The sequence below is a fragment of the Astyanax mexicanus genome, chromosome 3 (assembly GCF_023375975.1).
Source record: "Astyanax mexicanus isolate ESR-SI-001 chromosome 3, AstMex3_surface, whole genome shotgun sequence".
NCBI classification, from domain to species: domain Eukaryota; kingdom Metazoa; phylum Chordata; class Actinopteri; order Characiformes; family Acestrorhamphidae; genus Astyanax; species Astyanax mexicanus.
Window position 1 is genome coordinate 7,627,501 of NC_064410.1, and position 18,401 is coordinate 7,645,901.

Sequence of the window (18,401 nt, forward strand, 5' to 3'; positions counted from 1 at the left end):
GTGTTTTCCGCCCGCCAAAATAGAAATACGCCAGAAATGTACCTGAACACACCTCAGTTCCAGACCACCACGCCAAACCATCAGTGTAGATTTATTCCTCTGACTCTGAGGCATAAAAATAGACTGTTGATGGGATGTAAGATAACAATGAGCATCACCACATGCCTTGTGTAAGGTGTATGATAAGTCCCTAACTGTACATTTTATAAGTAATAAGTGACATCTACAGTTGTATGTGCTGTAAACCTCGAGCAGTAAACGAGAGATGTACAGGTGAAAGCTGTGGTTTTGGTAGAGCATTTGGTACTTTAGGCAGTGTGGGCAGTGTGCCAAGTCCTGCTAGAAAATGAAATCTGCGTCTTTATAAAAGTTGTCAGTAGAGGGAAGCATGAAGTGCTGTAAGATTTCCCGGGAAAACAAAACTGCACTGACTTTAGACTTCTGGATATGACACAGTGGACCAACACCACCAGCAGATGACATGACTCTCCAAACCATCACTGATCATCAGTAAATGTTACATTTCATTTGTAAATCAAGGGATCAGAGTCTGGAGGAAGAGTGGAGAGACACACAATTCAAGCTGCTTGAGGTTTAGTGTGAAGTTTCCACCAATCAGTGATGGTTTAGAGAGACATGTCATCTGCTGGTGATGATCCACTGTGTTTTATCATCAAGTCTAAAGTCAGTGCAGTTTTGTTTTCCCACAAAATCTTACAGCACTTCATGCTTCCCTCTGCTAATGACAATTTTTATGGAGATAAAGATTTCATTTTCCAGCAGGATTTGGCACACTGCCCACACACTGCCAAAAATACCAATTGGTCTTATATAATATTCTAATTTTCTGAGTAATTCTAAGTAAATCATTCATTGTAATACATGTATTTAATATATGAGTTTCTCATTTTTAACTGAATTACTAAAATAAGGGAACTCTTCAATGATATTCAAACTTTCTAGACTGGGAACCTCCGATTCGATTGGGTATTCTCACTAACAGTCAGTGTATGGAACAGCTGAAACAACCAACCCTCCAGGTAGCAGCAGGTTGAGTCAATAAGGCTTTATCAACCTCCATTGTACCCAGCCTTTCCGTAACCTGGGTCAACACGCTCCTCTCAGTGTAAGAGCTCTGAGGGATTTGATAAAATATTAAACAGTGCTGCGCTATAAAAGCTCCCCCCACCTGCACCCGGCCTCCTGAGTGCAAACGACCCAAAGCAAGACCCCGACTACAGGATTCAGCCCAGGAAGACGCCAGCCCACCAGAGAGCTAAAGCAAACAGAGTGTGTAGGTCAAACATTTAAAGGGCTCTTTCCACTAAAATCCATTTTTTCTTGTTCTCTATATTGTATATGGATGCTGCACATGAAACTGTTCTTCAACTTCTATTGTCTGCAGTAGATAAGAAAAGAACAAAAATGTTCAGAAAAACGAGTCGATCAGGAAAAGCATAGTGTCTACATCAAACAGTGAATTAGTATTCATGGTCTTGCCCACTTTGGCTCAGGACCACCCACTGTCAGCTAGCTAAAGAGCTTACCGCTCTGTTTACACCAGTTAGTTAAAGGTAGCTATCTTGTGTAAGTTAGGATAGATTTAAATTGGATCTCCGGTGGATTTCGCGTTTTACAGAGACCTGAAATATACACTAGGGAAGCACGGTTTGACAAGCTAGTTCACGATATTAATACATGTTGGCGATATTATTGCGTTCAATACAATATGACGCGATATAATTGAGAGAAGCGGAAATTTAATGTCCTCATATAAGCAACTCAGGGTCTCAAGAAGTTACAATTCTATGCAACGAATGGCATCGCGGCATTTTCTGGCTTTCCTGTTTTTTCTTGTTTTGTTTTCTTGTCATTTGGTCCAGAATGTCCCTTTTAAGTCAACAAACTAGTTGAGCTAGTAGTGCATCAGTAAACAGCTTGTTCACTTCAGGTCTTTGTCTCTGGCTGAGACACTATTCTTCATCTCGTCTTCATCATCATGTAATTAATCACAGCCTACAGGAATGCAACACACACACACACACCCTGCATAGCCCCTTCATGGATGGTCTGCTTCACAGGCTGCAGGAGGAGGAGGTCGGTTCTGAGGAATAGGGGTATATACATCAGCAGGCGGAGGAGGAGAGGGTTCTGGACACGTGAGCTCTCTCTCTCTCTCTCTCTTTCTTTCAAGCACCAGAGATAAGGTCTGTCTGGCTGCAGCCGAAGCCCACCTGTGCTCTCAGGTATGTGCAGGACCAGGATCATGTGTCCCCCCCTATACCAGAGCCGGCCGGAACCACCCAGGACCACTCCAACCAGAAAATGTTTGGTAAAATTGTAATAAATTATGTTTTTTAATGTTTTTTAATGTTTTGACATAAAGTAAATTTGCCAGTTGACCTTTACATTGCATCCAAATTACAGGGACTACAATCACATTTTCACATTGACTTATTTTGAACTTCACGGGCCCTTTTTTGGTGATCTATAGTCGAGTCGTCACCCATGCACCGTGCAGCTTGTCGTCTTTGCTATCGTAACGACGGGAAAAGTATGCATTATGCATAGTTCGAAGCGTGCAAAAGGCATGTACTAATTCTCCTAAATAATAATGGGTTTGTTTGGGCGTAAGGTGCAAAAAAAACAATCAGCGTGTCACTTGCCTCACATTTCTGTAAATAACCAGGTGAGCTCTGACTTTAGCTCTGAGCTCTGATTGCTATTTCAGGGGCGCAGCTACCTGGACGTTTCTAGCGCTTTTCAGCAGAGGAAACTATACCAAGATAGCAATACATCAGAAATTTACCACAACGTCCATCGGCATAGCTGTATTCACAAGCACTGTTGCTAATTAAAGACACAGGCAGAAGGAATGAATGAAAAAAGATTTTTGCAGGGTGTGAGATAGCAATAGCAATGCGAACAAACATTCCTGGTTCCGGAACCTACTTTCTTTGGTGGAAAAGCAACAAATGGTTGGTGGAAAATTGCTAACTGAGGCTTTAGCCCTATCTGGACAGGATTAGTTTCTCAGGGAGGACCAGTGAGTTTTTTTGGCTTTCTCAGTCACATGACATTACTAGTAGTTCAGTAGCTCCTCCATTTCCACTCGCTGTTGTGTTTATACGTGGATCTCCATGGAAACATGCACTTAAAATGTAATGACAGTGTATGGCAGTGGACAAATAGCTATTTTATTCAACGTGAGGTGACAAAACTCATTTTCGAATAAAATTACCAGAGAACCACAAAAGAGTTCAGCTTAAAACAATAGGTAATTCAGCCTGTAATTATTTTATTTTTTTCAGAGAACGTCTAAGAAAAACACATACATGGACGTTCTGAATGTACATAAAATCACAGAGGAACCCCATAAAAAAGAGAAAATTACCTCAGGACCCCCTGAGAAACTGTAGTTTATTTTTTCTTTGTCATCTTTTGTTTTGCCGCATCAAAAAAAGAAAAACTAGACAGAAGTTTATCTGACTGAAACACCATTAAAGCGTAACAGTTTCATCAGTCAATGAACAGTTCTAGAATAATAGTCAGCCCCAGTTTTCTGATTGGTTGGTTGGTTGGTTGGTTGGTTAATTAATTATTAAATTAATTAAAGAAACAGTAATTATTCTCAGGCCTGATGTTTAAAACACACAACACACGTGAACTACGCTAAACTACGCTGAACTACACTGAACTCCAGACCTTTCACCCAGGCTTCAAGTCCAAGTGTGTTGTTTTGCTGTAGCAGCAGCTCGGCGGGGTCCTCGTGGCGGTGGATTGTATGTCGTGCCGGCTGCAGTTAAACAGGGAAAACAGACACCGTAAAGGGGGCCGCCTCCACGGGGGGTGCAGACGCTTCAAAGACCCGCACACTAAAAGGCAACACCTGGCATGCCTGCCTTTGTGGTTCCTGGCTGCCCTGGTAACAGACCCCCCTGTGCCAGACTGCAATAACTGCTGGATGAAGCTGCTGGATGCTGGATCCTTTTAAATAACAGAGCGGCTGGATTACACAAATCTACTGTCTTCAGTTACTCAGAGAGTGAAAACCCCTCTGCTCTGAGGCGTGGGCTCTTCACAGGATCTTCAAACTAGATTTTTTTTTTCTCAACTTGTCTCTGAAAAGTAATGGACACCTTTTGTTACGACTTAAAAGGTGAAGATATTACAAGAGCTTTGTGATGGAAAGAACTTTAAACAGATGCAGGAGTTACGATTCTATATTTCGCAATATAGAGTGCCGTGAAAAAGTATTCCCTCCTACAGAATTCAAATATAAAAAGCATTTTTTAAATGATAATTTTATTTTTTGAAAGGAAAAAAACTATTCGAACCAATCTAGCCCTGTGTGAAAAAGTATTTGCCCCCTTAACCTCATAACTTGGTTATTAGTATTAACTAGGGGTGGGCAATATTATATCGTATACAATATATCGTGACACAGAAATATCATGATATTAAAAATCCATATCGTGATAATAGGGCTGTTCTGTCTTAAAAGTAGTCTATTATTCACTGTGCAGCTTTAGGTGTATTTATTGTGTAATTGTTTTAGTTTGCAGTTTATATGCATGCACTAAATATTCTGCAATATTTTTTGCTGCATTATATTATTTTATGCTATATTATTTATTTTGCCACATTATGATTATTCTGTTATACTATTATACTATATTCCTGAAATTAATTCATTATTTTAGTTTTCCTATCTCGCCAAGTATATCGCTAATCGCAAAAATACCCTGAAATATCGCAATATTATTTTAGGGACATATCGCCCACCCCTAGTAATAACCGCAATCAAGCTTTACCGATAATTATGGAGGAATTTTGTTCCACTCTTCTTTACAGAACTGTTTCAATTCAGACACATTGGAGGATTTTCCAGCATAAACGTTCTGTTTAAAGTCATATTTTGACTTTTTTAAGCCATTTATTGGGGGTTAATGGTTTTTTAAGCCATTTAGAGGTGAACTTGTTCATGTGTTTTGGGTCATTGTCCTGCTGCAGAACCCAAGTATACCTGAGTTTAAGGTCTCAAACAGATGGTCGGACATCCTCCTTCAGAATTGTCTGGAAAACAGCAGAATTCCTGGTTCCATCTATTACAGCAAGTCATTCAGCAGCACCAGACCATCACACTACCACCACCATGTTTTACATTCAGTACGATGTTCTTTCCCATGGAGGTTTTGACTAGTCTCTTATTAATGAATCAATGACTCGAACTTAAATGTTGTTCTCGGTTCTTTTGTGACCTCCTGGATGTGTTGACCATGCCCCATTTAGAAGTTGGACGGCCACTCCTGGGAAGGTTCACCAGTGTTCCATGTCTTTTAGCTGCTTCATGTTGTCAGACCGGTTCTATTTATGTGATTTAATAATTATCAGGCCTAGGTTTGGATAGTTTTTTTTTCCCTTAATAAATAAAGTTAGCATTTAAAAAACGTGTTTTATATTTATTCATGTTATATTTGTTTGATACTATAAATGAATGAATGAATGAATGAAGTTCAACTTGTATAGCGGCTTTCTAGAAACCCAAGGACGCGTTACAATGAACACGTTTTACACACAAGCACATTACACATTAACACTCATCCACACACCGGTGAGAAGCGGCAGCCAATAGCGCACAGCGTACTCTCAACCGGAAACGACCGTCCACCTGGAGGACTGCATCGGGCACTACAGCATTTACCCAGGACAGATCCAATCCATATCTGGGCACAGTCATACAAATACATTTACACACACACAAACTTAAATACATACCACACACTTCTAACACATACACACCAGATCCATTTAGAGTATTAAATTTTCTGGGCAATTTAGAGTATTAAATTTTTGGGGGGTAATTTAGAGTATCCAATTTTACCTGATTTCCATGTTTTTGGACTGTGGGAGGAAACCGGAGTCCCCGGAGGAAACCCGCACAGACACGGGGAGAACATGGAAACTCCACCCAGATAGGGACTTGAACCCAAGACCCCAGTGCTGGGAGGCGAACGTGCTAACCACTAAGCCACTGTGCCGCCAATACTAAAGCTTAGTATTGATACTAAAGCTTGCTTGATTGATTAAATAGAATTTTAGAAAAGTTTCATATTTATAGAACACACTATCATATTTGTTTAAATCTGAGTAAAAGAACAGTTTACTTTTTTTCCAATCAGAACTGCTGGATTTAACTTATCAACTAATCTGCTTTTTTTTCTTTCCATTAGTCGATTAGTCAATGATTAGTGAGGTTTAAATGCCCTTTAAATGCCCTACAACATATTTAAAAGTGGACATTAATGATATTTATTGAGTGAATACAGACTGAGCTGAGATTAAAGCCCATTTATCTTCTCTCCCATTGCATTCCTTGTGTCTCCAGCATTTTGTGTAGTAAGAGCGATGCTGCTACAAATCAGTCTAAATATTTCTGTACTGTAATCAAGGAGATATATTGTGATAGTTTTCCTATGATTGGATTCAAACAATGATATATTTTTAAATCTAAGTAAAATAACAGTTTACTTTTTATCCAATCAGAACTGTTGGCTCCAACTAATCGACTAATTAGATGACTAGTCAACGATGACTTCTGCCATGCCTTTCATTGCTTTAAAATAAAATAAACAGCTGTAGTTTGGGTTTAAATGTTCTTTAAATGCCCCAAAAGATTTTTAAATGTTACAAAAAAAAAAAGATATTTAGTGAGTGAATATGTAATATTCTGTGTTTGGGCACTTTTGGAGACGCAGACTGAACTGACAGTATTCACTTTTATGATTCACTGTAACCTAATACTCAGTCGATGATGCAATTTGGTGTGAACACATTCTCATACCCACTATCAAGCCTCGCTTCAACTCCTATTCCAAATCATGTCTTATAGGGGCATCCTTAAGTGATTTCCTGTGCTGTCCCATGACCTTTGGCATGACAGTGTAAGCAGCTCTTTCTCCAGAGAATGTGGACATTCTCATCTTCTTAAGTAAAAACTTGAAAATATAAAACTAACAGTTGCTTTGTCTAGCCTCAAATATGTTAATAGTTTTGGTACCTTAAGGAGCATCTTTCTCTCAGATAAAGTTAATAATATATCTTTGTTAAAGAAAAAAACTTCTCATTCTTAGGGACCGAGTCTTATTTTTAATGTTTAACTGTTATATTAGGGTAGAGTTCAGTTTGTTAGGGCTCTAATTGTTCTATTATTTTGTACATGACTGTTCCTGTATTTTTTTATTATTTATTTTGTTATGTTGCACATTGCTGTTTTATTAGTGCACACTGCTGCTACCAAAAAAAGCCACTAGATGGCATTACATATATATATATATATCTTAATTAAATTATTTAAATTTGACCATTAGTGCCTAATGTGGTGTATTACAGATCACTTGTATCACTTTGCATCACTTATATCAAGAAAATCGAGAATCGAGAATCGAATCGTGATCCTAAAATCAGAAATAAAATCGAACCAAGGATTTAGACAATCGTGACGTCCCTAGTATCAAAACTAGCAGAGCTGTTCAAGGTCACGATAACACTGACAGGAAACACAGACAATCTGAGAGCTAATTCAAGAGGCATTAGATCTATTAGCCCCCCGTTCTTCAGCCGAAGCCCCTCTTATACTAAAAACACTCTGAACAAAGTTTAAACCCACCTTACAAAAGATAAGAGGTGCAGGGGTTCACCTACTTCAGTCATGTTTAGTTACCCAAGTACCCTCAGCTCTATTTATCCTACGAGAACAACCCCCCCCCCCTTACACACACACACACACACACACACACACACACACAGAGGCAAACTGCCTAACCGAATCAATTTGCAGCGCTAAATTATGATTAGGTCATTTCCTCAGATGACACCCCCACACCAGGATGGATGGCTCAAGCTGATGCAGGTGCACACACACACACACACACACTTACTGAAGTGATTTTCACTCAAGTACCTCAATCAAGCCCCTCAAACCCCCGAATGCATCGCCGTTCCCCCTTTAATCACTTTTCCACAGCGGCCCCCGCTGCATTTATTACAGTACTTACAGAGAACCTGCCGACTGTCAGTCACGAGCCATCCCGCCCCCAGCCAAGACCACCTGACCACCTGAGACCACCTGGGCGTGAGGGGAGTCTAAACGGACCTGACCCTGGACCCCCATTACATACAGTGTGCTGGATACAGTACTGTGAAGATCTTGTTACAGTGCTGTGAAATCTCTCCACACTCGCAGTATTACATGCCGTAACACACAGAGTAACACACACAATGTAACACACACCATAATGCACACCACAACGAACATCGTAACATTCGGTGTAACATACACCGTAACACACAGCGTAACAGACACTGTAATGCATACCGTAACCTACGGTGTAACATACACCGTAACACACAGCATAACAGATACTGTAACGCACACTGTAACATACAGTGTAACATACACGGTAACACACAGCATAACAGATACTGTAACGCATACCGTAACGTACAGTGTAACATACACCGTAACACACAGCATAACAGACACTGTAACGCATACCGTAATATACGGTGTAACATGCACCGTAACACAGCATAATAGACACTGTAACGCACACTGTAACATACAGTGTAACAAACACCGTAACACACAGCATAACAGACACTGTAACGCATACCGTAACATACGGTGTAACTTATACTGTAACACAAAGCATAACAGACACTGTAACGCACACTGGAACAGATGCCATAATACACATTTTAACACACACCATCAGGCATGTCATAAAGCATGCCATAACACACAGCGTAACACACACCTAATGCACACCATAACAAACCCTGTAATGCATATTGTAATGTGGCATAACACACCCTGTAATGCACACCGTAACATATACCACAACGCACACATCGTAACGCACACAGCGCAACGCACACATTGTAACGTGTACCGTAACATAAACCGTAATGCATGTCATAATGCTAAATAACGCAAGCCATAACACACAGGGTAAAATACCCTGCAACACACATGTAACACGTAAACTGTAACACACGTACAATACACCATAACACAAAATGTAACACACTGTAGCACACTGCGTATCAAACACCGTATCACATGCCTTAACACTGCAATGCACAGCGTAACACGCACTGCTACACGCACCGTAACACACTGAAGCACACTCCGTAACACATGCCTTAACACTGCAATGCACAGCGTAACACGCACTGCTACACGCACCGTAACACACTGAAGCACACTCCGTAACACATGCCTTAACACTGCAATGCACAGCGTAACACACAGTGTGTCACACGTCGTATCACACATGGATGCTTACAGTGTAAACAAACAAGATCTGGACAATAATTCAGTATCTTTATCAATATCATTAACATACATATCATGACCCGCAATGTTTCAGAAACTGTGATATGATCTTTCAATATACATTATTTACAGCATCAGTCACTGACTGACATTCATTACAAGGCACAAATGATTTTCAGGCATATCAATATATCACTGTATCGATACTTGATACTTTATCCCACCTCTGTGGGACTGTGTAGAAAAGACCCAACTAGGCCTGTCATAATACTTACAATAATTACATTATCGACTTATCGTACAATAACTGGACATTACCTCAATAATATGTCAGAATTGTGATATTGTGTATTGTGTTAATTTGTGTGTTTGTTCACATACATAACAGTGATGAGTCAGGCAGACTTTTATCCAGTCATGCAGTGAACAATGCTTCAATACCTGCAAGTGCAAACATACAGTGTGAACTGCAATAAGTGAGGATACATTTATATATTTCCCAAACTATAATAATTACAAATGTGTTGTCTCTGAAAGGATACGAATGCTTTGAAATGCTATTATTTTATCATTATGTCAGTCGCATTTAAATGGTCTTAAAATGAGAATAATATTGTTTATTGCAATATTTCTGAAACAATATATTGTCCACAAAAGACTGTTATCACAATCCTGAACAATAATTGCTGATTTTCTTGTGAAGCTTCAGCTTATCCTGAATCACCATCTCAGATGATCAGGTTTAGATCAGGTGATTGTGGAGGACAACTACTTTTTTTTTTTTTACTGTTTACTACGTAATTTAATATGTGTCCATTAATTGTTTTAATGTATTTAATATCAATCTACAATGTACAAAATAAATAAAATAACGAAAGAGAAAATAAAACATTGAATGAGAAGGTGTGTCCAAACCTTTGACTGGTTCTGTAGATTTAATTAAAACCAAAAGTATTAAAAATCGCTATTTGATGGCAGGTATCGATCGAACGTATTGCATCGCAAACGATATGTCGCTGTATCATTACTTTGTGCCATACCTATTGTAACACAGTGTGTAGAGTGTTGATGCAGAGCCCCAAACATTCAAAGCAAACATTAAATGAATGTTGTTACAGGTTTTTTTTCCCCATCATCAACATTAAAAGATACAATGCAACCAAAAATAAACATAATGTTTATTCAATGTTGTTTGGTATCATGTTTCCTTGTTTTTAAAGGGATGATTATGATCTGGATAGCATATAAACCGAGATATGTACATGGGTGTGTACAATAAAATCAGTTTATCTTCCGTTCAGCTTCACTGTTTATCGTAAGTGATCCAGCGTACTTACGATACGCTACCGTTGCGTTATCGTTAACGTTACCTGTCAGCGCGTTAACGCGTTAATGCGGCGTGGAGGGGTGGCTGGAGAAACACGTTACCTGAGCGTAGTTACACGCTGTGTATTATAGCTCTAATAACGTGTTTATAGAGTTTATAAGCCCTCAGACCTTACAGACCAGCCCCTCTCTCTCCCCGCGGTAAAATACCGAACACAGACCCACCTCTCAGGCTCCCTCCGCCCGCTGCTCTCTCCGCTCAGCCCCGCGGTCCGCGTTCAGAAGGAGCGGCTGCCACTGCAGAGCGCGACCCAGCCAAGAGCAGCCTCCTCCGGCGAGCCCGCGTCTCCCTCTCCCCGTCCTCCTCCACAGATCCACAGCACCGTAAATCCCGCCGTGTGAACGCTGGAGCGCCGTACACACTCTCTGCACGCGGTACGTGTGTGTGCGTGTGTGTGCGCGTGTGTAGCTCCGCACGTAAACGAGCCAAGCAAAACAACACGGCTTTCAGTCCCGAAACCGCGACGCCAAACCCGCAACAACCCGGGAAACAGCAGCGTGAATACCGCACAGGCTCTCCAGCAGAGTCCGGGGGGCGGAGTCACTGTGCATTATTCATAAGCGAGGGCGTGTCTTCTGTTGAATATGCGTCGAAAGGGCGTGGCTAAAATGGATTATTCATGAGAAAAGTATTGCCATTCATTACTTAGGTAAAAATATAGATACATATATAGGGTTTAAAATATTTGTGTAGAAATGGAAGTATCAACTCAAGCTTTTTACTTATTTAGTAAAAGAGAAAAAGTACTGTTTTAAAAACTAGTTAAAGTATAAAAGTAATGCTATTAAAGAGCCACTACACCCTAAACCATATTTTTTTTTCATTAAAATACCAGTGTTTATAAACATTTCCTAGTCTTTAAAAAAAATCTATTTTAATTGCGGTGATTTTACTGTGGTAATTTCCACCTGTGCACTGCCGTATCAGGTTCAAAGTTCTGTGCCAAAGGTGAGAATGATGCTCCGTGTACTTTGGTCGGCAGACACGTCATAATCCTGCCTCTAAACCCATACATCACCCAGTCCACTTTCCAAACTAACCTCCCAATTTTTAGTCTTTTTACAATTGGACCTGAGGGTAGCGTCAGCAAAAATCAGCTTTAGTGTCCCTTTAAGGACTATCCCCACTTCCTAAAGGACATTTTGCTAAAAGACATAATGGCAATAATGTTAATGTTAATGTTGATAAATTTGGGATTCACTCCCTGTTTCGGCTGCATATATGCCCAGTGAAAATGAATGTATTTTAGTACATTTGGCTCGAGCTCTCTTAATTAATGAACTAAAGCAATAATTATTTAATTCCCATTATATAATTACTACTAGGGACAGATTATATGGTGAAAATCTCAATTAGGGTTGTGCCATATCATATTGTATGCTCTGACCAGTAAAGTGGCGTCACCACAGTTATGCAAAATGATCTGAAATACGGAAGGACGGATGGACAGACAGACGGGCAGATGGACAGACAGACAGACAGATAGCAAACTAGAATGAAACCACTTCTTTTGACCAGCAAACACCAATGACAGTAAAACTACTAGCTAGTTGTGTGACAGCTCTACTATTGCCGTACTCAGAACAGTCAGTAGTATGTTAATTAAGCAGTAAAGTGCAAAAGTTAGCATATCTAAACTACTGAAACACCATTTTGTTGATTCAAGTAATATTCAAATAGAAGGCGGGGTTATGCATGCTGGACTGCTCACTCATTACTGGAGATGTTTTGCATGTTTTGGGTGGGCCTATGATGAATTATTCATGATTTAGCACTTTATCTAAGACCGTCTATGGTGTTATGCTGAACACGCAGTGCTGGATTATTTGTAAGTGAGCACCTGATAAATGAGGGCAGAACTGGATTATTCATTAAAGATTAAATGAGATGATGGATTTTTCATGTCCAGAGCTGGATTCTAATCGATTATTCATCGGGAGGGCAGAGTTAGGGCGGAATATTTATGAATGAGTGTGTAAAGGGCAGGCTAAGGCAAACTGTTATGATAAGGGCGTGGCTAAGGTACATTATGCATGAGCCAGGGCTTGGATGATGTGGTAAAATTCATTAAGGGGACTACATCTGATTGGCTGGGTAGGAGGGAGGTTATGCAGGGTTATGAATAAAAGCTCTCCAGCAGTGTTAAAGGAGACGGATTGTGGTTGGGATTATTTATGAACGAAAGCATACCAGGCAGGATATAACACATTTTAACAATGAGGGCATGGTTATGTTGCATTATTTATGAACCAGGGCTCAGTTTTTTATATCCTGTATTAATATGGATTAATAAAAGCTCTCCAGCACAGTGTATTGGGTGGGATTATGCAAGAAATGTATAGGTAACTCCATTAGAAAGTTTTTTTACAAGGCCAGTTGCCTATCTCTATGAATAGGGAAAGACTAAAATACTGGAAACTAAAAGTCAAATGTCAAATTTAAAAACATATATTACATCCCTGTGAAAATCGGATAAAAACCCTATGATTAGTTTATAAAGTTTGGCTCAGTAATGATTTTTTTTACTTGCTATGGCTACTGTGCAGATCTACACTAGCATATTGACTCTTCTTTACTCTTTAAACACAACCAGCATGCTGATTGGCTGTTTGTGTTGAAAGGCGGGACTTAAACCACTTATTTTAACCAGTGGCTGGTCTCATTAATAAAAAAGATTTTAATTATTTCAATAGAAAATAAATTTGCCTACCCCTACTAGTGCATCTATATATATATATATATATATATATATATATATATATATATATATATATATATATATATATATATATATATATATATAATCGTAAAGTAATTTTATTTCAGTAATTCATTTTATTATATAGATGTATTACACACATAAAAATCTATTTTAAGTGTATATTTTTTGTTGATGATCATGGCTCACAGTCAATGAAAACCCAAAAATCAGTGTCTCAGAATATTAATTAGAATACTATATAAGACCAATTGGTACTTTTGGCAGAGTTTGAGCAATGTGCCAAATCCTGCTGGAAAATGAAATCTGTATCTCACCAGCCATCACTGATTGGTGGAAACTTCACACTAGACCTCAAGCAGCTTGGACTGTGTGGATCTCCACTCTTCCTCCAGACTCTGCTCCCTTGATTTACAAATGAAATGTAAAATTTACTGATGATCAGTGATGGTTTGGTTGGAGAGACATGTCATCTGCTGGTGTTGATCCACTGTGTTTTATTATCAAGTCTAAAGTCAGTGCAGTTTCGTTTTCCTGGGAAATCAGCACTTCATGCTTCCCTCGGCTGGATTTCATTTTCCAGAAGGACTTGGCACACTGCCCACATTGCCAAAAGTACCAATTGGGCTTATTTAATATTCTAATTAATATTCTAAGGCACTAATTTTTGGCTTAAAATAAATGTTTAAAATAGATCACTCAGTGTGTAATACATCTATATAGTATATGAGTTTCACATTTTGAACTGAATTACTGAAAAAAAGTAACTTTTCTATGCTATTCCCATTTCTGTTGACACACACCTCCAGGAATTGCTAGAAACCTCTCTGCTGACGTCAAATTAAGAATTGTTAGTTTACTCGTGGTTTCTCAGATCACAGAGCTCTTGCCGAATGTTCTAAACAACCAGTGGGAGGTTGTTGGTCTGGTGGACGCAGGCATGTTTCACAGTAATAAGAGGAATTCTACAGTCTCGTAAATATGTAAACATATGCGGCACTGTTTAAATGACGCCGGCTCTGTTTTGGTGTACAGTCAGAGAGATGATGTCTTTGTTGTTGGTTGGGTCTGTGTGATGTGGGTCTCCAAAACAGGGAAAAACAGGGAACTGGCCTACAGATCACGCCTGCACATCAAACATCAAATCTAACCGTCTAAAAGCGAACTGATCCTTATCAAAGAACAGCCTCATCGCTTCCAACTATGTGGATCAAACAGAACTAAAGACAGTGAACGCCATCCATCTGTTGTTGTCCACTTTTGCCCAGAAACAAACCTCCAGAGAAAGGCTCCCTACACACGGGCTCACTCCCGCCAAAGATCCACAGCTGATGCAGATGGCATCTCTCTGGGTTGAAACATCACTAGAGAATTCCAAAAATAGGTCTTGTTTTAGGACGCAAATGCTGGCCAGAGGTTTCCAACTCATCAGTGAGCATTCCTGAGATGTTCCTCATGCTCTCGTTTTGGCTGCTTTCAGAGAACAATGAACAAAGAGCCCAACAATAGCTCCTTTTCTCCAACATGGGCAGAAAATAGAGTAGAGCCAAGCAACAGTGATTTAATAATAATAAAGGAACACACTGAAATACAGAGCTGTGCTTTATGTAATCCATCACAATCTGTTCAACTCATGCCTAAAACAGAATAGCAGAACACTACACATACAGGGGTTGGACAATGAAACTGAAACATCTGTCATTTTAGTGTGGGAGGTTTCATGGCTAAACTGGAACAGCCTGGTGTCCAATCTTCATTTATTGCACATTGCACCAGTAAGAGCGTGAGAGAGTGTGAAGGTTCAATTAGCAGGATAAGAGCACAGTTATGGGTGACATATCAGAGTTTAAAAGAGGACAAATTGTTGGTGCACGTCTTGCTGGCTGTATTTGTGATGTATCAAGAGCCACGGTATCCAGGGTAATGTCAGCATACCACCAAGAAGGACCAACCACATCCAACAGGATTAACTGTGGACGCTGTAAGAGGAAGCTGTCTGAAAGGGATGTTCGGGTGCTAACCCGGATTGTATCCAAAAAACATAAAACCACGGCAGAATTCAATGTGCACCTCAACTCTCCTGTTTCCACCAGAACTGTCCGTCACCACAATAAATTATTGTGCTCTAAAACCAGGTGTTTCAGTTTCATTGTCGAAACCCCTGTAACTAATAAACATGGATATTTGTTCAATACTAATCCAGTCCAATACAAAAAGTTATTATAGGGCAAAAACACAACAGCGCTAGCTCTTTTGCCATTCAGAGGTGAGTATTTTGGAGTGTAGCCTGCGTATTTACTGTGTTAAAACAAGCTACATTGGATGAAACGGTAGCTGATAGAGTGCTCAGGGTTCCTCAGTGTAGCACTGACCGAAGGCATTTACTAGCGCTAAGCGCTGCTAACCATGGCTAGCGCTGTTGTTACCGCTGCTAGTGCTTCTGCTAACCACACTGTTGAAAATATTGGAAATCTAAGCATACTGTAAATAAACTGAAGCTCTACAAATTTCTGCGGATTTTAAAGGGAAACATGGCAACACCCTTGTTCCTTACTATTGTCGCTTAAAATGTGCCTTATAATCCGGTGCACACTATGTATGAAAATCAGCTGTGTGATGTGCCTGAACACAAAGGGGAGTCAGATTTTGGCACAACACCACTTCTTTCTTCCTCTGGTTTCTTTTAAGCTGAGGACAGCCTGACTCAACTTCCTGTGATTGGTCTGAACGTTTGAACCATATTGAAAAGTGTTTTCACACTTTTCACACTTTCACACATGTATCAGAACCGAGTCGCTGCACTTTCCTCCGAGTGCGCTGTGATGCTACTCGGCAATGAAAAGAGTAGCAGTTTGAAAAGGGGCGGAGTCTAATTTCACATGTGTCCGAGGAGGCGTGTGCTAGTCTTTACCCTCCTAGTGTTGTGTCATCATCACTAGTGATGGGAGATATATAGCTGAGTAGCAGCTGAATGGGTGGGACAATGGGTCTAGGTAAATTCTGAGAAAAATAGGAGATTTTTTAAATAAATCTTAAAAAATACACTTTATAAATATGATTTAAAGTTTTGTTAGGATGTTCCTCAAGACAATCATGAAGAAGATCTTGGTAAAGCCTTAAAGAAAGTCCTAATTTAATTTTAAAGATTCTTTTTTAAAGTATCAAGGTTTTTAAAGTTCTTCACTCCTCTTTAAGGTAGCGTATGATGGAGATATTTGACATGAATGAGATTAAATGAGAATATCTGTGTTCACACCCCCCCCCCTGCAAAGTGTAAGTAGGCTACTAAACATGGGCCCAGTCTGCTTTGAAGCATGCACAGTGCAGATGGTGCCTGGCACTGAGAGCAGGAGGCCTGTCGGACGCATTGGACGGAGCATTAACGAAAAACGGCCTAACATGAAACAGATTAGATTTCCAGTTGCTTAGTGCCAACACTTAATTGAGTCAAAGTCTAACGGCACTGATTGATACGTCATCTGGATGAGCCTCGGAGAGGCTGGACACAATAGACCCGGCTCAGCGAAATGGACAGGAATCTAATGCTCCGAACAAAACACTTCCTATCAAATTTCCTGTTTTCAACCGGATCAAAGCTCCCGAAGTCCGAGGCTACGCTGCTACGAAGAAGGGATGTTAATAATCAGGCGATTTTCCAAGGGAGCCTCAGCCGAATTATTTGAACTACCTCTGGAAAACAGGCTTCGCTTTGCTTGGATTTCAGACAGAAAACCAAGCAAAAACATGGTTTTCCAACAACAGCGACAAAAAAGTTTCCAGAGACATCTGCTGCAGAACATCCGACGTAGCTTCAGCCATGTTGCTTTTTTACCAGGCTAATCTGCACTTTTCAATAGAGCAGACGCATCCATGAGCTGTACCATCTGTGACTCTCATTCAAAGGCTGAATCCAGTCTAGTACACAAAAAAAAAAAACCCGGCGCCAAGCCAAGAGAACGAAGCTACGCTACTGTCTGGTTAGCTAGTCATTGTCCATTCATATTGCAGATGGCACAGTATCATCTACACTGCTTTTGATGTATAATTCAGATGTGCCCTATATTTATCTTCCCTACAAAGCAGGACTGGTGCTTTATTTTCAGACCAAAGCTGCACATTTATCAAATTCTGTACTCCCAGCCTGAAAGTAAAAACAGAACAGGACTGCCAAAAAGGAGGTACAGAAGTACAGAAAGTATTCTCAAATGTTCTTTATGGATTCTTAGGTAGAGATGATGGTTCTATAGCCTACTGAATCACAACAGCTCTAAATGCAAAACTCACTTTTTGCATATTTTTGGATGTGTTTCCACTTGGGTCTCAACTGCCCCTATAAAAACTGAATCAACTGAAAGAGTTTGGAAGAGTCAGGAATCATATTAGCTTCTATGAGCCAGTTGGATACTCCCTTATTGTGATGTCATAGAACACCTTGGCACCGCCCGCTCACCCAACAACCGCCACCAGAGACCGATTTAATAAATCGGTGGTAGAAACTCTATTTTGTTCACTATGGTTAAACCCCTCAGATGTTACACCACAGAATTAGCCAACAGACTTTGTTTGAAGGAGGAATCTTTACCTATCTGTATCTATCTGTACCTTGACATGGGAGGTCACGATCATTACCACATTACCAATGCACTGTTGTTTACTGTGGGTGGTAATTTTAGGCCCAGTCCACACGAATCCTGATATTTTTCAAAAAATATCTTTGTCCACACAAGCAGCGTGTCCATAAATATTTGTCTGTTCACACGGAAATGCCACAGCACTCAAAAAGCTGAAATTAACATAACTGCATCACTTAACTCAATGGTCTTCACAGATTAATTATTTTTATAACGTAATGTTTATAATTTTTTTTTTTGCAAGGCCAATTACCCAACCCACTCGACTCCCCCTATTACTAGTGATGCCCCGACACACCAGGAGGGTGAATACTAGTGAATGCC

The 18,401-nt window shown here is 39.9% G+C and overlaps 1 protein-coding gene across 2 annotated transcripts in view; it reads right to left on the minus strand.

Annotated features, from left to right (window-relative positions):
* Nucleotides 1–11,185, minus strand: part of tanc2a (tetratricopeptide repeat, ankyrin repeat and coiled-coil containing 2a) — a 251,531-nt gene extending 240,346 nt beyond the window's left edge. Inside the window, exon 1 of one of the 2 annotated variants that reach the window (XM_049476082.1) lies at nt 10,892–11,185. The gene's annotated coding sequence lies outside the window, so the exon portion shown is untranslated. The remainder of the gene's footprint in view (nt 1–10,891) is intronic. The other variant, XM_049476083.1, reaches the window with a different exon arrangement.
* Between the last annotated feature and the right edge of the window lie 7,216 nt (nt 11,186–18,401).